Here is a 17051-nt window from a genome sequence, read left to right as displayed (position 1 = left end):
CATGGCTGGGGCACCTGGGTGGCGCAGTCGGTTAAGCGTCCGACTTCAGCCAGGTCACGATCTCGCGGTCCGTGAGTTCGAGCCCCGCGTCGGGCTCTGGGCTGATGGCTCAGAGCCTGGAGCCTGTTTCCGATTCTGTGTCTCCCTCTCTCTCTCTCTGCCCCTCCCCCGTTCATGCTGTGTCTCTCTCTGTCCCAAAAATAAATAAACGTTAAAAAAAAAAATTTTTTTTTTTTTAATTAAAAAATTAAAAAAAATAATAAATAAATAAATAAAAAGAACATGGTGAGCAGCGGAGGTCACAAGATGAGGAAGAAAATCCCGCCGTCAAGTCCAGACATCGTGTGCGGACAAGAGACACAGCAAGCGAGTGACGAGGCGTGACGACGGGCTACCGCGCCACCCGGTGAGCACCAGCGGGCACGTGATGGTTCGGAAAGTAAGAGACCTCCTCCCTCTGCACTTGCTTCCCAGAGCCTCAGACAAAACCCCTCGCCCGCAGCAGTGGCCGTGGCAGCAGGCTCCCTCCCCACTTCTTCCGGGCCCAGGCGGCCAGCCACAGGCACGCGATACAAGGTTAATGATGACCAGCCATCATCACCTCCCAGACCTGGAAAAACACACAAAACGTCAAGTGCAGACATGAGGAAGGCTTTTATCCCAGGCAAAAGGACCACCTGCATTTTATTTACCAGTCACAAAACTGAGTTCTGTAGCGAGCAAAGAGGGAAGGGGCCCGAGACATTCAAATGCCCTTCTCCCCACGGGGGTAGGTCTGCAACACAAGTCAGGAAGCAGACGGCAGTGACTCTGAATGAGGTTCTGGAACACAATTCCATCTTGAACAGAAGTTTAATTTTCTTCTCTTTACTGTATATATATATTTTTTAAAGTAGGCTCCATGCCCAAAGTGGGGATTGAACTCACGACCCTTGAGATCCAAGGTTGCTCTCTCTACTGACTGAGCCAGCCAAGCTCCCCTAATTTTCTTCTCTTTAAAAAGCGGTGGTGGGGCACCCGGGTGGCTCAGTCAGTTGAGCGTCTGACTTCAGCTCAGGTCATGATCTCACAGTTCGTGGGTTCAAGCCTCCCCGTCAGGCTCTGTGCTGACAGCTCGGAGCCTGGAGCCTCCTTTGGATTCTGTGTCTCCCACTCTCTCTGCTCCCCTGCCACTCACTCTCTGTCTCTCTCTCTCTCAAAAATAAATAAATGTTAAAGAAAATTAAAAAAAAAAAAAAAAAAAAAAAAGCAGAGGCACAAAGTCTTGACCAAGTCTTCGTCAATAAGCAGTTTACAAGGCCAAACCCAAATGACTCAGTTACGTCCCCGGCAGAAACGCCTCCACTCATCGGTGGCCTGGGGCAGAAATAATACTGCCCACCCACTCGGAGGCTCCCTCCTGTCCACAGGCCTTTGCTCGCCGCCGCCGCCCTCCCTGTCCCAGCTCCTCCCTGGATGCTGCTTTCTCACACCCCGTCAGCACCCGGGACACTTCTGCTCTCCCTGACCCTCCAAGGAGGGCACACCTGCCCTTGCTGCCGGACGTCCCATCAGCCCTGCTCCACCGAGTTCCATATCCTTAAATCTTTTTTTTTTTTCCATAGAGCACGAGTGGGGGACAGGGCAGAGGGAGAATCCCAAGCAGCCTCCTCACTCAGTTGGGCGGGGGCTGGAGTGGGGGGACGACTCAATCCCCCGACCCTGGGTCATGACCTGAGCCAAAGTAAAGAGTCAGATGCCCAACCGACCGAGCCGCCAAGGGGCCCCTCCGTACCCTTAATCTTGAGAGGAGACAGGTTCTGGCTCCTTTCCGTCAACCATGGCCTGGGAATACACCTGTCACAGGGTCAAAGTTTCAAGAGGGCAGGACCAGGTCTACAGCACCCAACACCCCCAGAGCATCACTAAAACTACAACTTAATGAGTACCAGCTTCTGTTCTAAGCTCCTAACATCACCATTCTGTTTTCATAGCCCTCATAGCCCTACGTGCTACGTATCACCCCCCCCCCCCCTTGTACAGAGGAGGAAACTGAGGCCCGTGGCTCACCCAAGAACTCCACTTTTATGTGGCAGCAGCTGGGGCCTGAACCCAAATCTGTGACTCCCAGGCCCCTTGGTCTGCTTTGCTACTCACACAGTTCGAACGCAGATGTCAGGAACCTCCCCAAATCCTCATCCTTCCCGTGAAGGAGCAGACTGCCTTCCGCCGTTTCCCAGATGGGAACGAAGCCAGGCTTGAGCCGCGGCTGGGTAGGCGAGGCCCTACCTGAGTCTTCTTTCCAACACCCACGTCATTCTGTACAAGTCCCCTCCAGGTCCTTCCTGCTTCCTGGGGAGAAGTCTGGTGAGACCGCCAGCCTCCTGGCAGGACTGGTGCACACACACACACACACACACACCCGCCAAGCTTTCACCTTGACCCTGGAGGACAGGACCAGTCAGGAGAAACAGGCTAGTTAAGCCTCTGAAGTGAGGTCCCCCTTTTTTTTTTTTTTAAGTAATCTCTACACCCAACGTGGGGTTCAAACTCTCGACCCTGAGATTAAGAGTCACGCTCCTCCGACTGAGCCAGCCAGGCACCCCTGAAAGGAAGTTCTGACACCAAGGAGAACCCCCTGATCTAGGTGGTATCTCCCATGTAAATGAGCCTGCTTTGTACAGGGCTCCACAAACACCAACCACTGTGAGTCCCTTTCTCTCTTTAATGTCATGGCTTACACAGAAAGGACCCTGGAAAGAAAGGCACAGGATGTTCTGGAACTCAGGTTCCTTGGCATTAACAATTAACATGAGCCGCCTCTGCTCTCCAAGTGTGCTTTAGATGTTAGGCGCAGTGTTCAGAGTTCACACCCGCAATCTTTGTGACCTCCTCAGCAACCCCGAGAGTTCAAGGTACCCTCACCGCCAGCTCACACACAAGGAGACAAGGCACAAGGGGCGCGTGTCACGAAGTAGCTGTGCGAGGGCCGACCTGGATACGACTCTAAGCCTTCCTCTTCCTGCTGCCGCGCAAGCAGCCTACGATGGTGGGTTAATTTGCACTATGCAGAATGGGAAAGTCAACTACAAAAGTAAGTTGGTTTTTACGTGGGTTATTCTTCAGGATAAAAATAACCCTAAGACAGACTTTCCTGAGAGCTGAGTATATTCCTCTGGAAGGTGAATGGCCACTGGCAGGTGCCTGGAACTTGACACCCTTGTTTAAGTAAGTTTTGGCCCATCAGCAAACCAGGTAGAAACTGGCGGTAAACTGTTGAGGGTCCCCAAAGGCTCCTTCACAACCCTAAGGAAAAGACATTTAACTTTCACTGCCCAAAAGTAGTTATATTAAAAAGGCATAGGTGGGACAATTGTAAATTAAGGACTTTCACTGCACGGGCAGTGGGGGCCGGGGTGCCCCCCTTCCCTAAAGTATTTCAGTTACACAGAGTGATTTACCAAAGTGACTCATCGTAAGTACCTATAAAGTGACTGACGGGCAACTGACAGATTAGGAAGATACTCAGACCACTTAACCAAACCAGTGCAACTTATAATCTCGATTGCTGGTAAGAGAAACCATTCACTGAACACTTACCATGCACCAAACACGCTAGGTGCTATCACACGCTCTAATCATCGCAAGCCTGCCAAGCACACTGAAGAAACTATGAGATTCAGAAAGGGTGAGTACATCACATAAGGTCACACAGCAACAGGAACCGGATTCAAACCAGGTCTGACATCAAAGCCCACACAGGACTTGCTGGAACGTTTAAAGATTCAGACCCTAAACTTTGTGACAATCGATACGCTACAGGTTGAACAATTTTTACACTTCTCTGTAGGTTAGATTGCAAGAAAAAAGTTTTTTTTTTTTTTAAAATGAGGGGCGTCTGGGCGGCTCCGTCGGTTAAGCATCTGACTTCGGCTCAGGTCGTGATCTCGTGGTTCGTGAGTTCGAGCCCCGCATCGGGCTCTGTGCTGACAGCTCAGAGCCTGGAGCCTGTTTCCGATTCTGTGTCTCCCTCTCTCTCTCTGACCCTCCCCCGTTCATGCTCCGTCTCTCTCTGTCTCAAAAATAAATAAACATTGGGGCGCCTGGGTGGCTCAGTCGGTTAAGCGGCCGACTTCGGCTCAGGTCACGATCTCGCGGTTCGTGAGTTCGAGCCCCGCATCGGGCTCTGTGCTGACAGCTCAGAGTCTGGAGCCTGTTTCAGATTCTGTGTCTCCCTCTCTCTCTCTGACCCTCCCCCGTTCATGATCTGTCTCTCTCTGTCTCAAAAATAAATAAACGTTGGGGCGCCTGGGTGGCTCAGTCGGTTAAGCGGCCGACTTCTGCTCAGGTCGTGATCTCGCGGTTCGTGAGTTCGAGCCCCGCATCGGGCTCTGTGCTGACAGCTCAGAGCCTGGAGCCTGTTTCAGATTCTGTGTCTCCCTCTCTCTGACCCTCCCCAGTTCATGCTCTGTCTCTCCCTGTCTCAAAAATAAATAAACGTTAAAAAAAATTTTTTTTTAAATAAATAAACGTTAAAAAAAAAGGAAATACACAAGAGGGCAAAATAATGCAGGTTCTGGAGGCAGACTGCACAGGTTCAAATCCTGGCTCCCCTGCTTACAAGTTGTGTGACCTTGGAATAGTTTAACTTCCCTGCACCCCAATTTCTAGTAGTACAATGGGAACGATAATAGACCGTATCCCCTTAGGCAATGGGCCAGATTGGGCAAGAAATCTACATATAAAGCCTTTAGAATCAAGCCTGGCATGGGCTGAACCTCAGATGTTGGATGGTGTTACTTCTTCCTGGGTACTAGACGGGGTCAGTCGGCTTAGGCCTGCTATTTAAGTAACTTATTTGCATAAAGCCCAGACTCGGCCACTTTGTGTCTCCAAGCCTCACTGTATAGTTCCTTCCTGTCACTAATATCTCACACCTGCTCTGTGGCACTAAGCTCTGAGCCTCCACTTCCCATTTGTAAAATGAGGTGATTAGCCCAGCTTATCTTCTGGCTTGGCAATCGAGAATTCTTAACAATTCAGGCCCTAGAAACTTCATAACCGCCCTGAAACATTAACAGATAACACACTCTCATTTTCCTAAAATCTTCTTTTCGTGTTACATGTAAATACCTATTTTGATGGCACATCTTCTCCAAGGTCTCAAAGCTCTGTGAGCACCCACAATATGCTGGGCAGGTGTCCCCTGTGTTGAGGCTGGGGACACGATGATCAGGAGCTTTGACCAACAGGGGAGACATATTCTGAAACAAGCTGCCCTGATAAGCAGGTCCTCAGCGTCAGCGAGAACTTCAACAGAACACAAGCGAGGGGACGCGCAGGCACGAAAGACAGGCCTTCACACACTGGACAGAGGGGAGGAGGGCAGTGGGGTGGAGGGGTGGAGGGGCGGAGGGGTGGAGAGGAACGGCAGGGTCAACAGAAGCCAGGTGGGGCAGCACTGAGGCTAAATGCGAGAGGGTGGGCTGGCGGCAGATTTTGAAAACTCAGTTTCACAAGCACGAAGCAAAGTGCTCAGCAGGAACCTGCTGGGACCGTGGAGGACACCAAGGCCCAGTGACCCGGCCCGCCAGCTGGGTGACTCGACCACTTACTTCACTTTAATGTTTCCCAAAGGATGTAGTCACTCAATAACCCTGAGCCCCAAGTACATGCCAGATGCTCATTAGGGTTGGGGATCAGCTGGAGCCCACAATCCAAAGGGGTCAAATATATACAACTGGGGGCGCCTGGGGGGCTCAGTCGGTTGAGTGTCCAACTTCAGCTCAGGTCGTGATCTCACAGTCTGTGAGTTTGAGCCCCACGTCAGGCTCTGTGCTGACAGCTCAGATTCTGGAGCCTGCTTCGGATTCTGGCTCCCTCTCTCTCTGCCCCTCCCTCATCATGCTCTGTCTCTCTCTCTCTCTCTCTCTGTCAAAAATAAACATTAATACATATATATACACACACACACACACACACACACACACACACACACAACTAAGCCTGGGGGGGAGGGGCGGGCAGGTGGTTAAGAAGTCGGGAAGAAGTCATATGCAAACCTGAGACATGGGTTGGTACTGGCCAGATAAACTGGGCAAGGGGCAGCGTTCCAGAACTCCTCTAAGGACCAGCCCTTTGCAAGGAGTAGCAAAGCACTTAACAGTGTGCCGATGCAACCCTTCTATAAAGAAAGCCAAGACAACGAGGTGCCAACATCCTGCTGGTAGGGTCCCAACACGCCAGCCTCAACTAGCCTCAGTAAATAAAGTGAAGTCGATGCGCAGAAGCCTCCTGCACAGAGAACTTTCCAAAGCAAAGCTTTCAATTCCGTCCTGGAGAAAATGGTGCTGTGCAATTTTAAGACGAAAAGCGGGGACGGGGGATAGTTCTGGCCAGGTAAGGCTCTGGCCACTAAAATGCGCACCGCCCAGCCTGGGGTCTGGGGCCTGGGGTCTGCGGGGGGCCAGTCCTCCCGCTTCCTGCGGAAGCTAACTCCTCAAGGCCTCACCCCTGCTTCTTCACCGCAGCTCCCCGCCCAGAGAGGGCCGCCTGCGGAGCGCCCCGAACGCCAGCTCCACACCAGCTCCGGCCCCTTCGGCCGGGAAGGGGCCCGGGGCTCGGGGTCTCCCGCACACAGGGAATCTGTGGCCAAGGAAAGGGGGTCTCTGAGGCCGAAGGAGTTCCTGGACAGGGACGGGGGTCTGAGGATGAGGGGGTTCCGCGGTCTAGAGACAGCGGGTCCGAAAAGGAAGGAGGTCGGGAGCTCCGTCCCAGGAGCCGGGGGAAGGGGGGGGACCTCCAGACCCCAGTGGCCCCCAGGTGGAGGGGCCCCGGGTTTCGGTGGTTCCCGAAGTGGAGGGCGCACAGGGGTCGGGGACCCCGAAGTGGAGGGGGACCCGGGTTTAGGAGGCCCCGAGGTGGAGAGGGTCCCGAAGTGGAGGGGTCTCCCGGGGGTCGATGGCCCCCCGATGGTGCACAGGGTCCTGGGGGTCGGGGGTCAGGGACGCGCAAGGTGGAGGGGTCCCTGCAGGGCTGCATGCGCGCACCAAGCCGGCTCCCCTCCGGCCCGGGGAGCCCCGCGCGTCTGAAGGACAAAACTTTTCGTCAAGTTCCGGAAAAGGAGCGTGTCGCGCGCGCGTCTCTCGGAGAGGCTGACGAGCCGGGAGCCGCCGGGCCCCGCAATGTCGCCCGGGCCCCACGCTCTCCCCCGGTGCGGGGGGCGGCGGCGGCCAGGCGGCCAGGCGGCCGCCGGTGCAGGACCCGAACCCGCGCGCCCGGGCCCGGCCCGCCTCCCGCTCCCGCCGACGCAGCAGCAGGTGGCAGCAGCCCCGCGCGTCCCGTCCCCCACCCTCCCGCGCGGCGCGGCCCCCGCCGGAGGCCCTCAGTACCGGAGTTAGCGCGGCTCCGACGCCATCTCCGGGGCCCGCGGGCCCGCAGCCCAGGACCCCCGGGACCCGCGACTTGTGCGGCGAGGACGCTGGGCGCGCGGCAGGCTGTGGGCCGGGCAGGCAGGTGCGCGCGAGCTGCCCCGGGCCAACAGCGGCGCGCGCCCTCGCCCCGCCCCCTGATCCGGTCCGCCCCCCGATCCGCTCCGCCCCGCGAGCCCTCGCCCCGCCCCCTGCCGGCCGCCGCCGCTCTTCCGCCCGGCTGCCGCCCCCCGCCGCGCCGCCGCCGCTCCTCGAGCTCGACGCTCGCCCAGCTGCCACTCCTCGGCCGCTCGCCCGCCCCCTGCGGGCCCCGGAGCGGCGTCGCCGACCCTTTTCTCTCCCGAGGGCCCAGCGGAGCCTCGAGGGGAGGCCCGAGAGGCTCTTCGTGTCCGCACAGCGCCGGTGGACACCCGCCAGGGGCCTCCGTACCTGGTCGGCTCCACCCGCGGCCATCTTGGAAGTGGGAAGCGGCAGGGAGGGGGAAGGGGCACGAGCGGGCAGGGACCAGGCCTGAGGAGCCGAGCGGCGGAGCGCATCGATGGGCTCCCCTGCCCTGGGGCAGGTGTGCGAGGCGGGCGGATCCAGGACAGGCCCCGGTCATCCTGGCCTGGCCTTAGTCTCTCGGTCTGCTAAACGGGCTTTTCTGGTAGTTTTCCTTTGTCGAGCTGTGACACGGTACTTGGCGCCGTTGTTCCCAGACTTGGCTGCACCTTAGTATCGCCCGAGGATTTTGAAAATTCCGACGCCTGTGCCGCGCCCCACGCCGATTAAATCACAGTCTCCAGAGGCAAGATAGTTTGGGAACCGCTGGCCTGGCGTGTCTGTGCGTTATTTGGCATCAGCATTGCAGACACTCCAGAGACAGGGTCTGTGATCATACAGAGTGGGAGAGGAGGTCGCAGGCCGCAGGTCCCAGGAGGGACAGGCAGGGAGAGAGGTCAGAAGCCAGATGCTGGGCCCGGACAGCCTTCCAGGACCATGCAAAGCCCTGAATGAGAACGCTCTCCTTAGCTGGTTAACTGATCCTAGCTCGTCCCCCTTCCAGAATCTAGGCTCCTGGGGCCAAAGCGGGCTTACCCTGTGTACTGCTAGATTCCCTGGGCCTGGCACATAGTTGGGGCACTTAAATATTTGTTGAATTGTTATATTCTGGGGACATGGAGAGCAGAAGACAGACTTAAGTGGCTGGGACCCAGGAGCCCTGAGGGCTGTCACTGGCAGAATTACCAGAGCGGAAACCTCAGGCGATCCGCTAAATCTAAAGGAGGATTTGAACTGGCAGAGGGTCAGGGAGAGGAAGGGTAATCTCTCCTTCACGGAAAGCATCTGGAAGCCTGCATTGGCGGATTACTTTGCCCGCAGCTGTGGTCATTAGTGTTGGCCAAGGAACCCCTAGCTTGTTTCTCCTGCCTGCGTGCTAGGTCTAAAAACTCAGCAACTGTTAGTTACAATGGCAGGAGGGGCCTCTTACAGTGCTTGGTGCATAATAGAAGTTTTACAAATGCCTACATTTCTGGGTGGTATTAAGGAAAAATAATGCCAGGTCTCCTTCAAACCCCAACATGCCTTCCCCAGCTTATTAAAGAAACAACAACAACAAAAAAAAACCCACTAACAGGAAAGTACAGACTTGCTTCTGACCTGACTTAATTAGCAATTTAATAAACAGGATTAACGTCTGCTTTTACAGTGTTCCTTGCAACTCCCCAAATCCCTTCCAGCCCTCATTCTGAGTCTTAGGGTTTTAAAACCCCACAATGACTAGGAACCATTGTTCTGAATCCAGAACCAAAAAAATTTATGACCCACAGACTTGCCTTTGGCGCCCTCTGTCTGCCTTTTCCTCACCCTTTTCCCCCATCCTGCTGCCCACCCCCAGCTCCCTGCCCAAGCCCAGAGTCCCTCCCTGGCCCCCCCCCCCCCGCCCCAGTCATTGACACCCTCAGGGAGTCTAACAAAATTAAAAGTACAAGGAACTAGATAAGCTGTGTGGGCGTCCGCACTCCTCCCGGAACCCTAGCATCTCCCAGCCCCCATCTGTGATATGGACACAATTATGTAGGGTGTCCCACCTCTGCCGCCTCACTGCTGACTGCCTTGGCGAAGCCATCCAGGCTCCCCCGTGCAGACTGGACCCCGGAATTTCCCAGAATGATTACTACAGTGGTTCCCGTGAGGGCCGCAAAGCCATTGCAGAGGAGCGAGCGGTGGCCGTCAGCTCCCTCCGCTCAGTTCCAGGCCTGGGACTGGCCGACCCCTCCCCGGCTGTGCCCAGAAGCCTTCCCCCCCGCCCCAGCTTTCCCCACCTACAAGGCTCACGGCACCTTCACCGCCCAAGTTGTGTGAGGGTTAGAGACAAAGGAAATGGCAGTGACAGCTAAATGTAAAAAATGGTCTGGCTTTGTCAGTTTCTGGCATGTTTGAGGAGCTCTTGGCACCTCCCCAGTAATATAATGCGCAGAAAGTGTGTTGGTCAAAGGTGGGGGGAGGGGTGCTGGGAGTCCTCAGAGACCCCCCCCCCCCATGGAAGGTCATCTTCAAGCCTTGACCTCTGAGCCTCCCTGGCAGGGAGGCTTCCTAAGCAGGAGCAGGTGTCTGATACCCATGGAAACCACCCCTATACCAGCCCCATGCTGGGCTCTGGCCACACCAGAGCCACTGACCCCCCACAGTTCCTGCCCTCACGATCCCCAGTCTCAAGGGGCGGATAGACAGGTCACCTCCCAATTCAGCCCCATCTCCTTGTAGGGAACATGGTTAACCGACCAGATGCAGACCCCAGAGGGTCATAAACACAGCGTCAGGACGCTGACAGGTCCTCAAGGCCATCCCTCAGAGGGGAAACTGAGGCCCAGAGGGCAAGTGGGGTAGGAGGTGGGCACAGGACGCGGCCAGAGGTCTCCTGCCCTGCCAAACCACCTTTGCATCCCTTCTCAGGAGAGGGGGATCTAGTCTCCCAAACACACATTTTCTCAGACTCTTCCTCAGCCCCCAAATGTGAGCTCCATAAATATTTGTTGATGGATGAATAAATGTTGCTCGTGGCTGGCCCCGTACCCAGTGCCATCCCAGCTGCTCTGTGCCCTCCTGGCTGTTCACCCCATTAGCACAGTTGAGCCCCACAGCCTACCAAGCTGGCTCAGTGACTGGCCTTTTGCAGGTAAGGAAACGGGCGCTGGGCAGTGAGGCTGCTCGGCCGGGAGCCCCAAGCTTGTTTTCCGCTGTGCAGAAGCTCTCGCCCGCTCGCCATCCTCCCGCCCACCCTCCACCACCCCAGCCTCTGTTCAGAGCCACCAGGGCCAGACTGTCCCCACGAGGTGGAGGCGGACTGAACAGCTTGGTTTATTTCAAAGGAGCATCCCCCTGGCCACGCGTTTTCAGAAATCCACCAGAAAGCATGTCCTTTCTGCCTTTATTCCTTGTTGCGTTAACCTCCTTCACCACGGACATGGGAGCGCTCATTTTCTTGGAAACAGTGCCTGGAATTTGGGGTTCTCTTGTTGCTTCTGGAAATCGAGCGAAATGATTAAAAAACAACAACAGAAAACGGAGATGGGGCTAGCCCCGAGAGCTGGAGGTCAGCCTTCCCACAACCTCAGGCCCAGAGAAGAAAACCAGAGACAGAGACTGAAAAGTGCCAGAACCAGAGAAGCCACGGTGAGCCTCCGCACTTTGCTGCGAGAAGCAGGCCTCAGGCCCTCACACCAGGGCCATCAACCGGTACTCTACCCACTGTTTTTTTGTTTTGGCTTTTTAAAGTTTATTTTTCGAGAAAGCAAGAAAGAGCGGGGGGAGGGGCAGAGAGCGGGAAACAGAATCCCAAGCAGGCTCCGCACCGCCAGCACAGAGCTGGACTTGGGGCTCGATCTCATGAACCCCGTGAGATGCTGCCCTGAGCCGAAACCGAGCCTGGGACGCTTAACCGAGCTGGTGCCCCACTCACAGTTTTAACGGGTGCAGTGACCTGTTTCCTACCAGGAGTAGATGAAAATCAGTGAATGCAGGGAGGCAGGACTGGTAGTAACACAGTCACGAACGAGGGAAGGCACGGCTCCAACAAAGGAGAAAGCAAAAGAAAAAAATTGTAACATAGAATCTCTTTGGTCTAATAACACACCTGAAAGGAGCTACCCTGACAAAGTTGCCCCAGGGGCCTGGGTGGCTCACTCAGTTAAGCGTCTGACTTCAGCTCAGGTCATGACCTCGAGGTCTGTGGGTTCAAGCCCCGTGTCAAGTTCTGTGCTGACAGCTCAGAGCCTGGGGCCTGCTTTGGATTCTGTGTCTCCCTCTCTCTCCGCCTCACCTGCCCACGCTCCTCTCTCTCTCTCTCTCTCTCTCAAAAATAAATTTCAAACAACAGTACAGTATAACCAAAGAGTATGGAATATTCCACAGGCATTAACAGGAAGGAACACTGACGTGAGTATCAGAACACAAATGATTACCTTCTGTCCCTACACGCTTGGAAACTGTTAGATTTCCCGACAAGTACGTGCTCTGTTTATAACAAAGATGTACTAAGATGTTCACTGATGGGGAACCTCAACCTTCGGATGAGGGCTGTGCGGCCCGGGCCCCTTCGTACGGAAGCCCTGAGATAAACGAGGCAAACCCCATCCCCGGGCTCGTGTTCCGAGAGGCTGGGGACTCCGTGCACCGCCAGACAACGCAACAGAGCTGCGTGCCTGTGGTCTGCGTGGTCCACGCCCTGCAACAGCGTCTCCAACCATTCTAGCAACCCGATGGGGCTGTACTGTTGCCCCATTTTACTGGGAACGCTTGGCCCCAGGTGGATCTGGCCCCACATCAAAGGTCACTCGTTCCCAGAGCACCCCACATAATAGATGAGAAAAGGTGAGTTACGATGAAACCAATGGACCTTCCAACTTATGGAATGCATGGCCTTGCTGGGGCGAGGGGGAGCCCCCCGGGGGCCCCCTGTGGCCTCTGGCTTCCTGAATCTTAAGAGGTGCCCAGGACTGGAGGCCTTTAAGGCTGTGGGTATGAAGGAAACAGAAAGTGCCTGGGGGTGGAGATCCGCCTTCCAGCATACCACGGTGGAATTTTCCAAATAGCCTCGTTTTTTAAAGGCATCACTCAGTCGCCTGCCACCGCCACCATCAGAAAGCAGAGCCTGATTTAGAAGCTGTGGGGTCAGGCCCCACGTGGGAGCACACGAGGAGGGTGCAGAGGGGGCAGCTCCGTCCCACACGTGATGATCCACCGTGGGCCACCCCTCGTGGCCACCTGTGAGGCTCCGTCACCGGGCCCGAGGTCTCTCCAGACTCAACCCAGACTACCTGGGTTGTCCTCACATCCGAGCTGTTGCCCCGGCTCTGCCCTCTACCCGGAAGCCCTGACTCCCTTCTTGCTCTAGGTCCCGGGCCCTCCAGTGAGTGACTCCCAGTGTTACCCTGGGTGCTGCCGTCCCCCAGCAACCGCACCCCGTGTTGGGCTCCTGGCCGCCCTCCCGGATACCCCGTTGCCTTGTAGGGTCTCCGCACAGTCCTCCGGTCCCGCGCAGGCAGCCGGGACCCACACCGAGGAGGGCAGACCGCAAAGCCCCACTGAGCCTTGCACCTCACGTGTGTCTGCTCCCTTCATCCCCGCACCTGCCTGGGTCACAGAGAAGAAACTGAGGCTCAGACAGGGGAACCTTCCAGCCCAAGTCCCCACAGCAGCTAAGTACACGGGCAGGATCTGAACCTCCTGCCCCAGGGGGTGAGACCCCACCCGCACTACACTCACCCCTCGCTGAGTCTTGGTTTGCTCACCTGTAAAATGGGGATGGCCGTCGATCACCACATCCGTGGGCTCTTGGGAGGACTTGGGAAGACAGGGCTCCTGGGGAGACGGGGGACCGAGCGGGATCAGGGAGGGGCAGGTGGGGGTCTGCGCGTAGGAGGGGGCACGCGCAGCACCACTCAGAGGAGGTGAGGGGGTGGGTTCCGGGGCGCATGGACTCGGGTCCACACTCTGGGGGACACAGAGGCCGGCCAGCCTGCCTCAGTTCCCCATCAGGGCTCCAAGCAGGTGTCTGAACCGAAAACGTACAAGCGCAAGAGGCCCCCACAAGCCCCTCCAGAGGCTTATGCGGGGAGACCACGGAGGGTGAGAAAAGAGGCCCAGGTTCAGAGCCAGGACCCGGGGCGCTGTCCCAGGCTAACGGCTCACTACACCGGTGTGCTGATGCGGGAGGGGAGGGGAGTTTAACACATCTGGCGGGAGCCCCGAGGTCTGAAGGGTGGGAAGGCTCTTCTGTCTGCCCCGCATCAGCCTGGCCCTGGGAAGTGAAGCCCAGCAAGGCTTTGGGCCACCCGTGTAGAGGCGCGGACACCGACCCCTCCCTGGGGCAGACAGGGCGTGAAAGCCTTGCTGTCCGTCGGCCTCTAGGAACCCAGGGGAGGGGCGCCAGTGCAGGCAGGGGTCTGCAGGCTCCAGGCTCCAAGCTGTGTCAGCCCAGAGCCCCACGCGGGGCTCGAACCCACCAACTGGGACATTCGAAGTTGGACGCTTAACCGCCTGAGCCACCCAGGTGGCCCGGCAACGGTCCCTTCTGACCCCACCTGGACTCGTCAGAGTTAGGCTCCACTGCTGAGCGAAAACCTCACTTTCCCCACTTCCGACTTACTTGTTTTCATCTTCAGAACCAGTGTAATTGTGGAAGGTGTCAAATCTCTACCAAGGAGAGATCACGGTGCAGTGAAGCCCCAGGCCGGCAGCTCAACCCTGACCCTCCCCACACACGGGGGTCTATTTTCCCGGCACTTTGAAGTGTATCCCAGGTCACAGCCTGGTCTATGCACATCCCCGGCAGCAGTCTTTTTCTTGTCCTTCTTCTGTGTTTTGATTCCTGTTTCAGAGAATGGTGGAGGCTGGTGAAGAAATACAGACCGTGTCGGGCCACGCTGGTCTCCTCTGTGTCGCCCAGTGTCGGTGGATGTGCTGCTCAAGTGGGCACAAAACTGTCAGCACACCTGATGAAATTAACAAGAATTCCTCCATATATCCCAACGTCCCAATTATCTTTAAAAATGTCTTTTTATAGCAGCCAAATCAAGTTTCAAAGGCAGCAAACTGCACTTGGTACATAGATCTCCTACATCTCTTTTAATCTAAATAGTTCCCCCCTTTGATGGGGCGCCTGGGGGGGCACAGCTGGTTAAGCGTCCGACTTCAGCTCAGGTCATGATTTCACCGTCTGTGAGTTTGAGCCCCGAGTCGGGCTCTGTGCTGACAGCTGGAAGCCTGGAGGCTGCTTCGGATTGTGTCTCCCTCTCTCTCTGCCCCTCCCCTGCTCATGCGTCTCTCTCTCTCTCTCTCTCTCAAAAAATAAATAAACATTAAAAAATCAAAAAAAAAAGTTCCCCCTTTGAAACAAAAGCAAAATGAACTATTGGGACGTCATCAAGATAAAAAGCTTCTGCAGAGAGAAAGAAACAAGCAACAACACTAAAAGGCAGCTGATGGAAGGGAAGAAGATATTTGCAAATGACATATTGGATAAAGGGTTAACCGACTATAAAGAACTTATCAAAACTCAACACCCCAAAAAAATAATAATCCAGTGAAGAAATGGGCAAAAGACATGAACAGACACTTCTCCAAAGAAGACATCCAGATGGCCAACAGACACATGAAAAGATGCTCCACGTCACTCATCATCAGGGAAATAGAAATCAAAACCACCATGAGATACCACCTCGCACCTGTCAGAATGGCTAACATGAACAACTCAGGCAACAACAGACGTTGGCGAGGAAGCGGAGAGAGGGGAACCCTCTTGTGCCATCGGTGGGAGTGCAAACTGATCCAGCCACTCTGGAGAGCAGTGTGGAGGTCCCTCAGCAAGTTGAAAATAGAACTACCCTAAGACCAGCAAGTGCACTACCAGTCGTATCAAGAATGAAATGTTGCCATTTGCAACGACATGGATGGTTCTAGTGTGTATTCCACTACGCAAAATAAGTCAGAGAAAGACAAATACCATATGATTACTTTCCTACATGGAATTTAAGAAACAAAACAGAGGAACATAGGGGACGGGTGGGAACAGAAGACAGGGAAACTATAGGAGTCTCTCTTTTTTCAGAAGAATCTATTCTTTTTTTTTAAAGTTTATTTTTATTTATTTTGAGAGAGAGATAGAAAGCAAGCAAGGGAGGGGCAGAGAGAGAGAGAATCCCAAGCAGGCTCTGTGCTGTCAGTGTAGAGTTGGACGTGGGGTTTGAACTCACGAACCGTGAGATCACGACCTGAGCCGAAATCAAGAGTCGGATGCTTACCCGACAGACACACCCAGATGCCCCCAAATCATAAGGGACTCTTAATGATAGAGAAAAAACTGCGGGTTGATGGAGGGAGGTGGGTGGGGGATGGGCTGGATGGGTGATGGGCATTAAGGAGGGCACTTGTGATGAATCACTAGATTCTATTCCTGAAACCAATCATTGCACTCTATGTTAACTAACTAGAATTTAAACAAAAATTTGAAAAGAAAGACAAATAAATGGTTCCTCCTTTGTTTCTCCTGTGCCATATATTTGTTGGTGACACTGGATCGCGTATCTTGTGGAATTTTCCACACTGTGGATTTGCCTGGTGGTGGCATTTAGCAAGCTCCTCTCCCCCCACCATTTCCTACAAACTTAGACTTTCATCTCAAGCAGTGGTTCTCAGCTGACGGCGATTTTGCCCCCCAGAGGACATTTGGTCAAGTCCTCTGAAACGGGTCCCTTGGGAAGCTCTGATTTGGGGACAGAAGCAGGGACCCATCTCGGGGTCACTCCAAGAGCCCAAATGTGTACTTCCTATATGTCCCATGAGGAGTCAGCGGCTCGCCTCACTTTGAGTGATGTCACCTTGGACTAGCGGGTCCCCATGCTGTCGGTGTCACCACCTGATGGGTTAGCATCATCTCGGTCTAACCACGAGGGCTGCATAATATGGGGAGACCTGTTATTTTTAGCGTAATGCAGTTATGACTTTAATGCTCCCTCACACACAGTTTACAAAGGGCTTTTCCATCCAGGACCAAATAGCCAAACTCACTGCTATGCTGGAGGCGGGCTGGATGATCTCCGAATGATTTTCTCCAGACGAGGAGTCGGGTCAGAACAGGGACACGGCCTGTGTAAGACCCCGTAGGTCAGCAATAGCACCAGGCTAAGCCCAGACAGGTTCACCTGCCCAGAGCTCCATTCACAGTCTGTCTCCCGAGCTCGCCCGACTGCAGGAAAGGGAGGAAATGCCACCGCGAGCCTCTTTTAAAAGCTGCAAAAGTTCTAGAAGATTCTCTCGTGTCAGCTGATTCTAAAATCTCTATCCATAGGTGGGGGGATGGGCTAAATGGGTGATGGGCATTAAGGGGGGAGGGCACCTGTGATGAGTGCTGGGTTTTATAAGTAAGTGATGAATCACTCAATTTTACACCTGAAACCACCGTTACACTGTATGTTAAACTAGCTTGGATTTAAATAAAATTTAAAAATCATGGGGCGCCTGGGTGGCGCAGTCGGTTAAGCGTCCGACTTCAGCCAGGTCACGATCTCACGGTCCGTGAGTTCGAGCCCCGCATCGGGCTCTGGGCTGATGGCTCAGAGCCTGGAGCCTGTTTCCGATTCTGTGTCTCCCTCTCTCTCT

The 17051-nt window shown here is 54.9% G+C and overlaps 2 protein-coding genes across 5 annotated transcripts in view; both read right to left on the bottom strand.

The window, feature by feature from the left end:
* Positions 1–7925, bottom strand: part of TBC1D14 (TBC1 domain family member 14) — a 111888-nt gene extending 103963 nt beyond the window's left edge. For 2 of the 4 annotated variants that reach the window (XM_045474638.1, XM_045474639.1), the window contains exon 1: positions 7839–7925. The gene's annotated coding sequence lies outside the window, so the exon portion shown is untranslated. Of the gene's footprint in view, positions 1–7370; positions 7504–7838 lie in introns of those variants that run through there. The other 2 variants (XM_045474637.1, XM_045474640.1) reach the window with 2 other exon arrangements.
* A 2879-nt stretch (positions 7926–10804) lies between these two features.
* Positions 10805–17051, bottom strand: part of KIAA0232 (KIAA0232 ortholog) — a 100413-nt gene continuing 94166 nt past the window's right edge. The window contains exons 9-11 of the transcript XR_006711601.1: positions 14041–14386; positions 13184–13253; positions 10805–10915 (exon numbers count right to left, since the gene is read on the bottom strand). The gene's annotated coding sequence lies outside the window, so the exon portion shown is untranslated. The remainder of the gene's footprint in view (positions 10916–13183; positions 13254–14040; positions 14387–17051) is intronic.

Source organism: Leopardus geoffroyi, chromosome B1, assembly GCF_018350155.1.
Source record: "Leopardus geoffroyi isolate Oge1 chromosome B1, O.geoffroyi_Oge1_pat1.0, whole genome shotgun sequence".
Taxonomy (NCBI): domain Eukaryota; kingdom Metazoa; phylum Chordata; class Mammalia; order Carnivora; family Felidae; genus Leopardus; species Leopardus geoffroyi.
The sequence above is the reverse complement of the archived record's forward strand: the minus strand, read 5'-3'. Positions and strand labels throughout refer to the sequence as shown.